The sequence below is a fragment of the Mus caroli genome, chromosome 8 (assembly GCF_900094665.2).
Source record: "Mus caroli chromosome 8, CAROLI_EIJ_v1.1, whole genome shotgun sequence".
In the NCBI taxonomy this organism is placed as follows: Eukaryota; Metazoa; Chordata; class Mammalia; order Rodentia; family Muridae; genus Mus; species Mus caroli.
In genome coordinates this window covers 118741412-118752825 of record NC_034577.1, presented here as the reverse complement: position 1 = coordinate 118752825, position 11414 = coordinate 118741412, and the positions used below count along the sequence as shown (strand labels likewise).

Here is an 11414-nt window from a genome sequence, read left to right as displayed (position 1 = left end):
TTAAGCAATATTAACACTTCATTTTTTAAAAAAAAATGTAATTACTCCAGGCTGTATACTCAGATCTAAAGATTCTGAACTAGAATCCACAAATAAGAGAGCACACGTGACATTTATCTTTCTGAGCCAGTGTTATCTCATTTGATGTAACATTTCTGGTTCCATCGATTTACTTGAAAGTTTCATGATTTCATCTCTCTGTGCAGTTGAGCAGAATTCCATTGTGTATGTGTGCCAAGCTTTCACTATCCGTTCATCAGCTGAAGGTCATTTAGGTTGTTTCCATTTTCTAGCTGTTGTGAATAGAGTTACAATGATCATGTCTTCTCGAGCATCTGTGGTGGAGTAGGATCTGAGCCCTTTGGGTAATATGCCAGTGAACTGTTGAGCTGGGTAATATGGTAGATCTATTTTCAGCTCTTTGAGAGTTCTCCATACTGTTTTCCATAGTCAGTCATATGAATGGAGCCCTTGTCAGGCATCCAAAGGTAGTGCTATAACCCACCAAGTGGTCTCTTTGGCCCCAAGTGAGACTTTATTATATGTGACATGGCTATATAGGAAATAGAAAATTGAGTGTGTGTGTGTGTGTGTGTGTGTGTGTGTGTGTTTTCACTCACACATTGTTCAGCAATAGCAGTGGTTTGGGATGGGGTCTCCAGACAAACCCCATAAGGATAAGGGTGGCTCCTATAACTCCAGACCAAAAGGATAGTGTGGCCTCATGGGAAGTGCTTCATTCTCTGACCTCTTTCCAGAACTGCTGACAGTGGAGAATAGCAGAGAATTCCTAGCACAGGAGACAAAGATGATATGGAACCGTCTAGAATTGGTCCAGAAAGAGGCCCTTTCCTTAACTGGTCACTTATCTTTAAAGCCACATTCCAGAAGAAGGGAAGATGGAGCTGTCCCAAACTCCTGGTGGGGATCCACCTTCAGCTCAGCTGGCTGGGTCATCAGGACACACATAGAGTCAGAATGAGCTGGGAGTATTAATGTACATGTGCATAAAAAACACCTAATTTTATAAAACTGGGTTTGCTTCAACAGTCTAAGAATAAAGTCCTCTGAGCAGGAGCCAGGACTGGTAAGCTAGCAGCCACACGTTGCCCAGTCTGTGACAGTACTTGCCTATACAATACCCAATTGGTGGTCAGCATTCACCACCTTCATGGCCATCACCCTGTTTTGAGGCTTTTGTTACTTTCCCCAGAAAACCATTGCCTGTTGCATCTCATCCTCTGCATGGATATCAAGTTTCTCTACTCCTCAGAGTTCTGAAGGACTTTATGCTGGACAGCCTTATGTCAACTTGAAACAAACTAAAGTCATGTGAGAGAAAGGAACCTCAAATAAGAAAATTCCTTCATAATTGGGTTATAGGGTGTTTTCTTAATTAGTGATTGATGGGGGAGGGCCCTGATCGTGGTAGGTAGTGCCACATCTAGGCTGGTGACTCTGGGCTCTAGAAGAAAGCACATTGAGCAAGCCATGGGAAGCAAGCCAATAAGCAGCATTCCTCAATGGCCTTCATCAGCTACTCCCTCCAGGTTCCTGCCCTGTTTGAGTTTTTGTTCTTACTTTCTTTGATGATGAGCAGTGATATAGAAGTGTAAGCCATTCGGTGAGATTCCACCTCACACCAGTCAGAATGGCTAAGATCAAAAATTCAGGTGACAGCAGATGCTGGCGAGGATGTGGAGAAAGAGGAACACTCCTCCATTGTTGGTGGGATTGCAAGCTTGTACAACCACTCTGGAAATCAGTCTGGCGGTTCCTCAGAAAATTGGACATAGTACTACCGGAGGATCCAGCAATACCTCTCCTGGGCATATATCCAGAAGATGTCCCAACCGGTAAAAAGGACACATGCTCCACTATGTTCATAGCAGCCCTATTTATAATAGCCAGAAGCTGGAAAGAACCCAGATGTCCCTCAACAGAGGAATGGATACAGAAATTATGGTACATTTACACAATGGAGTATTACTCAGCTATTAAAAAGAATGAATTTATGAAATTCATAGCCAAATGGATGGACCTGGAGGGCATCATCTTGAGTGAAGTAACACAATCACAAAAGAACTCACACAATATGTATTCACTGATAAGTGGATATTAGCCCAAAACTTAGGATACCCAAGATATAAGATACAATGTGCTAAACGCATGAAACTCAAGAAGAATGAAGACCAAAGTGTGGACACTGTGCCCCTTCTTAGAATTGGGAACAAAACACCCAGGGAAGGAGTTACAGAGACAAAGTTCGTAGCTGTGATGAAAGGATGGACCATTTAGAGACTGCCGTATCCAGGGATCCATCCCATAATCAGCTTCTAAACGCTGACACCATTGCATACACTAGCAAGATTTTGCTGAAAGGACCCAAATATAGCTGTCTCTTGTGAGACGATGCCGGGGCCTAGCAAACAGGAGTGGATGTTCACAGTCAGCTATTGGATGTATCACAGGGCTCCCAATGGAGAAGCTAGAGAAAGTTCCCAAGGAGCTAAAGGGATCTGCAACCCTATTGTTGGAACAACATGATGTACTAACCAGAACCCTGGAGCTCTTGTCTCTAGCTGCATATGTATCGAAAGATGGCCTAGTCGGCCATCAATGGAAAGAGAGGCCCATTGGACTTGCAAACTTTATATGCCCCAATATAGGGGAATGCCAGGGCCAAAAGAATGGGAATGGGTGGGTAGGGAAGTGGGGGGCGCTATGGGGGACTTTTGGGATAGCATTGGAAATGTAATTTAGGAAAATATGTAATAAAAATATTAAAAATTAAAAAAAATAAAATAAAATAAATAAAAATCTTGAAATTAAAAAAAAAAAAAAAAGAAGTGTAAGCCAAATAAACTTGTTTATTGATCATGGTGCTTCATTGCAACAACAGAAACCCTAACTAAGACACATGGCTTTTTAATTTTTGTAAGTTCTGGGGCTCAAACTCAAGTTCTCCAGTTTATAAGGCAAACACTTTACTAACCAAAATATCTCCCAGACTCCAACCCCTGCTCATCACATCCACATTTGAACATACTTTAGACATAAGTTTTATCCTCAAAAAGCCAGTGATTATAAGGGAACTTAATTTCCAACATGGAAAACAAAAGGAAACAGCTGTTGAATTGGTTGAGCTCAAGAGTCAAGATAAGCAGACAAGGGAGTACATGGTATCAGCTCCAAGGTGAGAGAAAGAAGCTGCCTTAGTTAGGGCATAGTTACCTGTAATCCCAGAAAAAGGGAGGCAGAAACAGAAGCTTGCTAGCCAGACAGCCTAACCTACTTGGGATACAACCAGGCTGCCAGGCCAGTGAGAGACCATGTCTCACAAAGGAAAACAAGTGGAAGATTCATAAGGAACATACTCAGTATGGTCCTCTAGCATGCACGCACACACGCACACACATACATACACACAAGCAAACATACACACACAAGTGGACACACACACATACACATGCAAATACACACACACACACATACACATGCAAACACACACACACACACACACACACACGAGCTCACACATTCAAAACATTCTATGCATGCCTCTGGTACCAGATTAATACATGGGAACTAAGTCTCAGCCATCAATCTCAGTGAACTAGTTCTATCAAGTTGCCTCTCAGCTGCTGAGGTTGGGGAATTACAGAGTGATGAGCTGACAACCTCCTAAGGAGTCTGGACTAGCTTTAAATTAATTAACAAGTGAGGAATATCTCAGGGAAGTCTCTGTACACAAAACTCAGTGGGGGAGATAAGGAACCCCAAACATCACCTTGTCTTTGCCCCAGGAGCTCTGTCTTATCTCTGTGCCAGGGAACTAACAAACCTGTGAGAGCAATGGAAAAATATAACTGGATCTTTAACTGCATGCTTCACAAACCTCAGCTACAAACAGGTCAACAACCTCAACATAACACTTGGTAATCTAAACCTGAGAGAAAAGAAAGAAAGTAGGGAATATACTTGAACTCTCTGGCACAAGAAAAGGCTTTCCACATAGGACCTTGTAATACCATAGGGATTAAGACCAGCAGTTAATAAAAGTATCTCACAAAACTAAAAGCTTCTTTACATCAAAGAACACCATCATTCAAATAAAAAGACATGCTACAAAATGGGGGGAGGGAGCTGAAGCAGCAAGCACAGGGCCTACACAGGTCCTCTGTGTATATATTATAGCTTTCACTAAGCGTTTTTATAGACTCCTGAGTATCTGAATGAGTGAGTCTCTGGTTCTTGTGCCTGCTCTTGGAGCTCTTTTCCTTTGTTGGATCACCCTGTCCACTTCCATGAGATGGTTTTTGCTTTATCTTATTACATTTTATTTTGTCCTATTTGGTTGTTGTCTCTTAAATCCCTGTTCTTTACTAGTGAGAGACAGAAAGGGAGTAGATCTGGAGGGGAGGGGAGGTGGGGAAGGAACTGGTAGGCATAGAGGTAGCAAAAACTGTAACCAGGAATAATATATGAGAAAAGAATCTATTGTCAATAAAAGAGATAAAATGGGAAGAAAAGAAATGGGTAAACCACTTAAAAGAAACAAAAGAAAGAGATGCATAGAGAGGGAGAGGAAGGGAGAGAGAGAGAGAGAGAGAGAGAGAGAGAGAGAGAGAGAGAGAGAGGTCAAAGCTGAGTGGTTAAGAACATACACACTGTGGGATATTTGTCTCTAGTTCACTGTAGGCATGGAACCTCTTGCAACCAGGCTGGAATTCCACATCCCAAAGTTTCCAGAATTATGGACTTGTCTCCTATTGAAGAAACAGGGCTGGGTCTGGGAGGTATTGAGGACAGGGCTAGGTATTGAGGAAATGGTAAATATGATTTACAACATTGTACAAAATTCTCAAAGAGCTAATTACAAAAGCATTTTTTTAAAAATCAATGGATCACAGTCAATAACACCACCAGCTAGAGATTAAACCTTCAACATATGAGCCTTTGAGGGACATTCCATGCCAAACCACAGCACAGTTGACATTGGCAGATGGACCACTGTAGAATGAAAGGCTAACCGTGAGTCATAACAGTGGGGAAGTCTGTGGTTAGATTTCAATAGGAGAAAAGGATAAAACTAACTGTGTGGGTCATTGAAAGCCTGACATCATCAGAGCTAAAGATGTTGGGCATCTTCACACAGACCATGAGAATCTGTGTAACTCTTGAGCTATAGAGCCTTTGACTGCAGCTCTGAGAAAGGTTGGTCTGGCCTCAGAAAATAACCCACATAGGGAAATCCAAGGGCATCCGACAGCACTGGCACTGGATGTCTGGCATGTTATCCCTTGGTCGTAAGATAATCTGGTCCTGATCAACAAGATCTGGACCTACTCAGGGTCAGAACAACTGCGTCCTTTACTCCCACTTCTCGCAGACATTTCTCATGAACAGCTGATCATTGCTGTGCATACTTTTCTGTGTTCGGCTTCCATGGCGGCAGCCTGCTCGCTGCAAAAGCAAAACAAAAACAAATGCGAAAGAGTCATAGGAGAGTTCTTGCAACATCTGTGCAAGCTGAGCAGTGGGTAAATATTCTCCTACCTGGGACCATATTCTCAGTGAGCTGCAGGATCAGGAAAATTAAAGAATGAATAGACTTAATAGGTTTTTTTTATTGTGTCTCCCTAGACACTAGCCAACTGTTCCCAACAGCATGAAATTAAATTACTCTAAAACACAATGACGTCCCAAGGAACCCAGAAATCTTAATAATTTAAAGAACTTAAAGATAATAATGAGCTTAAAAAACAAATTGTGATTTTCAAGTTATTTATGCAACTGCTGTTGAAATGCATGAAGAAATTCCCTCAGAAGCTTAACAGATCCAGAAAGAAATTAAAGTAAATACCTTGGTGATGTCCTCATAATCCTTGGGATAAAGTGGAGCTATTGGTCACTTCTGGGCCTGGCTATCTGAGCAGTTTCTTGAGGACAAAAGAGATGGCCTTTGTTAATGCAGTAGGAGTAAGTCCACAACTCTGAAAACTGGGATGTGGGATTCCAGCCTGGGTGCAGAAGGTGCTGTGCCTGGGACGAATGAGAAACAAACATTCTATGATGTGTCTGTACTAAGGGAAGGGACCAGGAAAGGAGGCCATTGGACAAGAAAGCAAATAACAGTGATTCTTTCTGTAGTACACAGCTTTTTTTAACAACCTGAAAGTTCCTTCTGAACACCTATAGACAAATTGAAGACCCAAGACAGGTTCTTATCAGGGAAATAGAGTGTGAACAGGGACAACTACCATACCACTTAGAGGACAATTCTTATGGTCTAATCCAGACATGTCTAATCTACAACTCATGGGCCTGTATGTGTCCCAGGATAGCCATGAATGCAACCCAACACTGTTGTAGATAATGACATATCAAAGTGCCAAAGACTGGAAAACCCTGACAGCAGTGTCCTTATCAGGCAATCCTCTTAACACTAAGAGATAGATCTTGTTATTATATCCAACTACAAATGGAGGTATTGACTCTCAGAAGGGCTAAAACCACTTAGCCAGGAAGTGGAAAAGCTAGACGACTGAAAGCCCAGGTCAGATGACCCCATATCTTGTGCCCTTAGAATCCACATTAAATTATATTATAAGCAAGGCTGGGGGGCAGGGGTGTACAAGTGATACTGGGAGAGAATCTGAATCCTCTTGTGGTCATGAAGGCTTCAGCAAAACAAGACCTTGGATGCAGGTTGTACTGGTTTGTTTTTTGTCAACTTCCAAGATGCAAACTAGAGGTACCTGGAAAGAGAGAACTTAACTGAGCAATCACCTCCATCAGACTGGACTATTGGATGTTGGTAGATCATTTTCTTGATTAATGGCTGATGTGATTGGGCCCAGCTCACTGTAGGCAGTGCCATTCCTAGCCAAGTGGCTCTGGACTGTATAAGAAAGCAAGCTGAGCAAGCTAAGAAAAGTAACCAGTAAGCAGTGTCCCTCCATGACCTCTCATTCAGGTCCTGACTCCAGGTTCCTGCTTGAGTTCCTGCCCTGAGTCCCTCAGTGATAGACTGATGAATAGAAATGTAAGATAATAAACCTCTAGGCAGTGGTGGTGCACAGCTTTAATCCCAACACTTGGGAGGCAAAGGCAGGTGAATCTCTTGTGAGTTCAAGACTAGCCTAGTCTACAGAGCAAGTTATAGGACAGTCAGGGTTCCACAGAGAAGCCTCATCTGGACAAACCAAAATTAAAATAACCCCTTTCCTTCTTGAGTTTCCTTTTATCAAAGTGCTTATAGCCATAGACAGCAAACTAGGTCACAAATTTGTATCAGACAGGAGGATGTTGCTGTGATAGAGCTGGCCATGTTTGAGGGAGGATTGTTGTTGGGAGGATTTTGGAGCCAAGGACTTTGAGTGCCTAAATCTTAACAAGCTGTTAGGGAAACTTGGAAGACAAGAATGGAGAAAGATGGATACCTGGCTTGAGAAATTTCAAAAGGAAGTGAAAACTATCAGAACCATTCTTGAGATACCTTGAATTAAGGATCTATGGGTATGAAACCTTGACCTTGCTGGGAAAATTGATCCTGGTTATCTGGGGGCTGAAGGATCAGCTATGATTGATTAACAAGAGACCAGCTTGACTGGGGTGAAATCATCTGGGGTGTATTCCTCAGGGTGAGCACACAGAAGCTGTGCTACAGAGGGAGCCAAGGCTGCATCTCAAACTGGCATCCAAGTTGGTAATGTGTAAGAGTCTGATTCTTATGCCTTCTCCTAGGTGCTTTTCCATCTATTGGCTTGTTTGATCTAATTCCAAAGTGTTAGGGGTTTTTAATCTTATAGGAAAAAAAAAAGAATGAATGAATGAAATGAATGAAACCCTAACCACTAGGGTATATCTGCTGGGAGAAGTAAAATAAGTTTTCTCCAAATGAGTGACTCTGGGTGTTATTAACCTCTCCATGATAGGCCTTGTGGTGGTCTGTATAGGAATGGCTCCCATGGGTTCGTTTATTTGAATACTTGATCATTAGGGAATGGTGCTACTTGACAAGGATTAGGAGGTGTGGCCTTGTTGGAGTAGGTGTGGCTTTATGGGAGGAAGCATGTCCCTGGAGGTGAGCTTTGGAGTTAAGTGTTAAAACCAGGTCTAGTGTCTCTCTCTGCCTGTTGCCTGTGGATCTAGTTGTAAGACTCTTAGTTCTCTAGTCTCCAGCACCATGTTTATCAGCACACTGCCATGCTTCCCACCATGATGACAATGGACTAAACTTCTGAACTATAAGCCAGCCCCAATTAAATGATTGCTTTTATAAGAGCTGCTATGGTCATGGCCTCTCTTCATTAGCAATAGAACATTGACTAACAATAGGCCTCATGTTCAAGAGTAGCTGACCAATAAAGGACTCCACAGGGAGGTTTTGTGCTTTTATTTGGCTACAGTTTGGTAGATTTCGGGGAGAGGGGTTATTTTATTGTCTTGGTTTTGAGTTTTGTTGCTGTTTTGGACTTTTGTTTGTTTTTTTTAAAGAAGAACTTAAAAGTTGGGTAAGTAGGGAGGGGGAAAGGGTCTAGAAGGACTTGTGGGAGAGGAAGAATATGATCAAAGTATATTTAAATTTTAAAAATACAATATCTTAAATATTTAATTTTTTACACACACACACACGTGGAACCTGAGAACATGACTTGATTAGAAGAAAATTCTGGGTTCCACCCCCAGCAGCACATAGTCTAGGGATAACGGAGCACATATGTAATCTCAGCATTGTGGAGGTAGAGACAGAAGAATAAGAAATTCAAGGTTATTCCCTGCTACATGGTCAGTATACTGACACCAGCCAAGAAGGAGAAGGAAAGGGGAAAAGGGAGAAAGAAGGAAGAAGGAAGAAAGAAGAAAGGGGAGGAGGAGGAGGAAGGAAGGATGAAGAAAGGAAAGGGAGATAGAGGCAAGGAGGAAGGGACAGAGGGCAGATGGATGAAAGGGGACTCTGAAAAGCATATGGTGATTAACTCAGAGTAAGGAGTCAATCTCTGAAGGGGATGGTGGGGTATGGCGAGGCTGTACCCTGCTACAGTGAATCAGAGAGCACTCTCAGTGGAAACTCCTTAACCAAGCTCTTAAGCAGTCCAGTCACCTTAGGCCTTTGTTCTCTCCTTTCTATAAGAAACTTTTCATTAGAGTGTTCAGATTCCTCAGTCTCCAAGGGTGATCAATACCCATATTCATGCCAAGGGCCTGTCTGTCAAGCCAAAAATCAAATGAAAGCTAACAGGTGTGAGCATAAGAGAATCTTCCACAGTCTTTGAAAGACTGATGCTGTTAGGAAGTAGCCAGGATACTTAAGACTCTGCTCATCTTGGGATTTAAAGGCAGCACTGAGTCGCAGGCTCCCAATTCCTATCCTACTGTTCTTATAATTCCAAGATGTGCTGAAAAGCTTGTATCTTGAAATTCCTGAGGCATCATATCTCTGTGTCCTTGAATCACCCCCATTTGAACTCTAGTGGAAAAACTGTGACCTTAGGGACACATTCTGGACTGGGTCAGAGGAGAGAGATTCAGTGTTTTCTACTTAGAGAGCACATCTGAATTCTGCAGGAAGCTCTGCTTACCCTCCATGAAATCTCACTCTTTTCCCTAGACACTGGCCAGCAGCTGCAAAAGACTCTGTTCTGGCTTTGTAACAGTTAATCTGTGTGTGTGGTGGAAGCTCACCCATTGGTGCAAATGCAAAGGTCAGAAATCCACATTAAGTGTCTTCTTTTATTGCTCTCCATCTTGTTTCCTGAGACAGTTTCTCCCTGACATGGAGCTAGCCAGTTCATCGAGAATGGCTGTTCACCAAACCCTCAGATCTACCTGGCTTTGCCTTTCCCCACCTCAGCACAGAGAACACAGACATACTCTACCATGCTCAGCTTTTATGTGTCTGCTGGGGATGGAAACTCAGTTGACATGCTTGTACAGCAAGTACCTTGTTTTTTGAGACAGGGTCTCTCATTGGTCTGGAGCCTACACTGACCATCCATCCCCAAGACTTCTATCTCTGTCTGCCCAGAATTGGGATTATAAACCCGTATACAACACCAGATCCTTTGACTTGGGTTCTGGGGATCAAACTCAAGTCCTTGTGCTTGAAGGTGGGCACTTTACCAACAGAAATATCGCCCCAGACCCAGCAGATGAACTTTTAAAACAATTCCTTTCCACAGAGGTCAGTCAAAAAAAAAAAAAAAATCAGACCAAGAGTCTGTCATTGTCATTGTCATTGTCAGAGAGCTTTTACTCCCTTACGCCTCTAACTCAATCAAAGCAAAAGGCATGCGTGGAAAGCGGGCCTTCATCTCTGAAGGAAAGAAGAGCAGAAAAGTCTCAGCCCTTGTCTTTCATGCACCTATGGTTTGATTTCGGTGTTGTTAGAGATGGGATCTCATGTAGCCTAGGTTGGTCTTAACTCACAGTATAGTCAAGCATGACCTTGAACTTCATATCCTCTACCTTCACCTCCTATGTGCTGAAATTATGGGCATGCATTTCTTTACCTAGCTCAAGACTGAATCTCAGAAGAAAAATAACTTTTTTCTTTCTCTCATTTTTTTCTTTTATTGAGACAGGATTTTGTATAGCCCAGTCTAGCCTCAACTTTGCCTGTGTGGCCAATGAACTCATCATCTTTCTAATTCATCTTCTGAGTGTTGGGATTAAAGGCCTGTGTGCTGCCATACCTAATTTATGTGCACCTGAGAATCCTCAGTATTCAACTGAAGGCTTTGTGCATGCTGAGCAAGCACTCTTATCAACTAAGCTACATCCCCAGACCTTAAAAATATTTTTCTTTGTTTCAGTGTGTGTGCATGTGTGGAGAGAGAGAGAGAGAGAGAGAGAGAGAGAGAGAGAGAGAGAGAGAGAACGAACGAACAAGCTATGGCATCCAATTGGTAGTCAGAGAATAACTTCCAGTACTTGACTCTCTCCTCTCACCTTATGGGAACCGCAGATTGAACTCAGGTTGCTGGGCTCAACAAGGGCTTTTACCCAATGTGTTATCTTGCCTGTCCCTGAGTTTCTTTTAAAATAAGAATAAAATAAAATAAAAATTAGAGCTCTCTCAAACCTCAGACCTCTTACTGTACCTTTGTGCTCTCAGGATGAGCTGACTGGCTGAGTTCTCTTTCCAGTGAAACCTGAAACTCTCTTCATATGGCCTCATATGTGACCAGAAAACAGACAGGCTGGTTACCACAGCAGAGCCACGCATATCTGCCAATGCCTGGGGAAAGTCTGCAGATCTCAGACCAACTGTGGGTCTTCACACAGCCTTTTAGACCATCTGTAGCTTCACTCAGGGCCAACTTGCCTTCCCAGAGAAGGTAAACCTACCCAAGACCTCAGAGATAGTTCTGTAGACCTCAGCTGTAGACCTCAAAGAAGACCCATGG

The 11414-nt window shown here is 42.6% G+C and overlaps 1 long non-coding RNA gene across 1 annotated transcript; it reads right to left on the bottom strand.

Annotated features, from left to right (window-relative positions):
- Window positions 1-4821: 4821 nt before the first annotated feature.
- Window positions 4822-6229, bottom strand: LOC110299652. The gene is made up of 2 exons (XR_002378505.1): window positions 5867-6229; window positions 4822-5466 (listed from the first exon to the last, which is right to left on the bottom strand). It is a non-coding gene; the product is annotated as an uncharacterized LOC110299652 (long non-coding RNA).
- Window positions 6230-11414: the final 5185 nt, after the last annotated feature.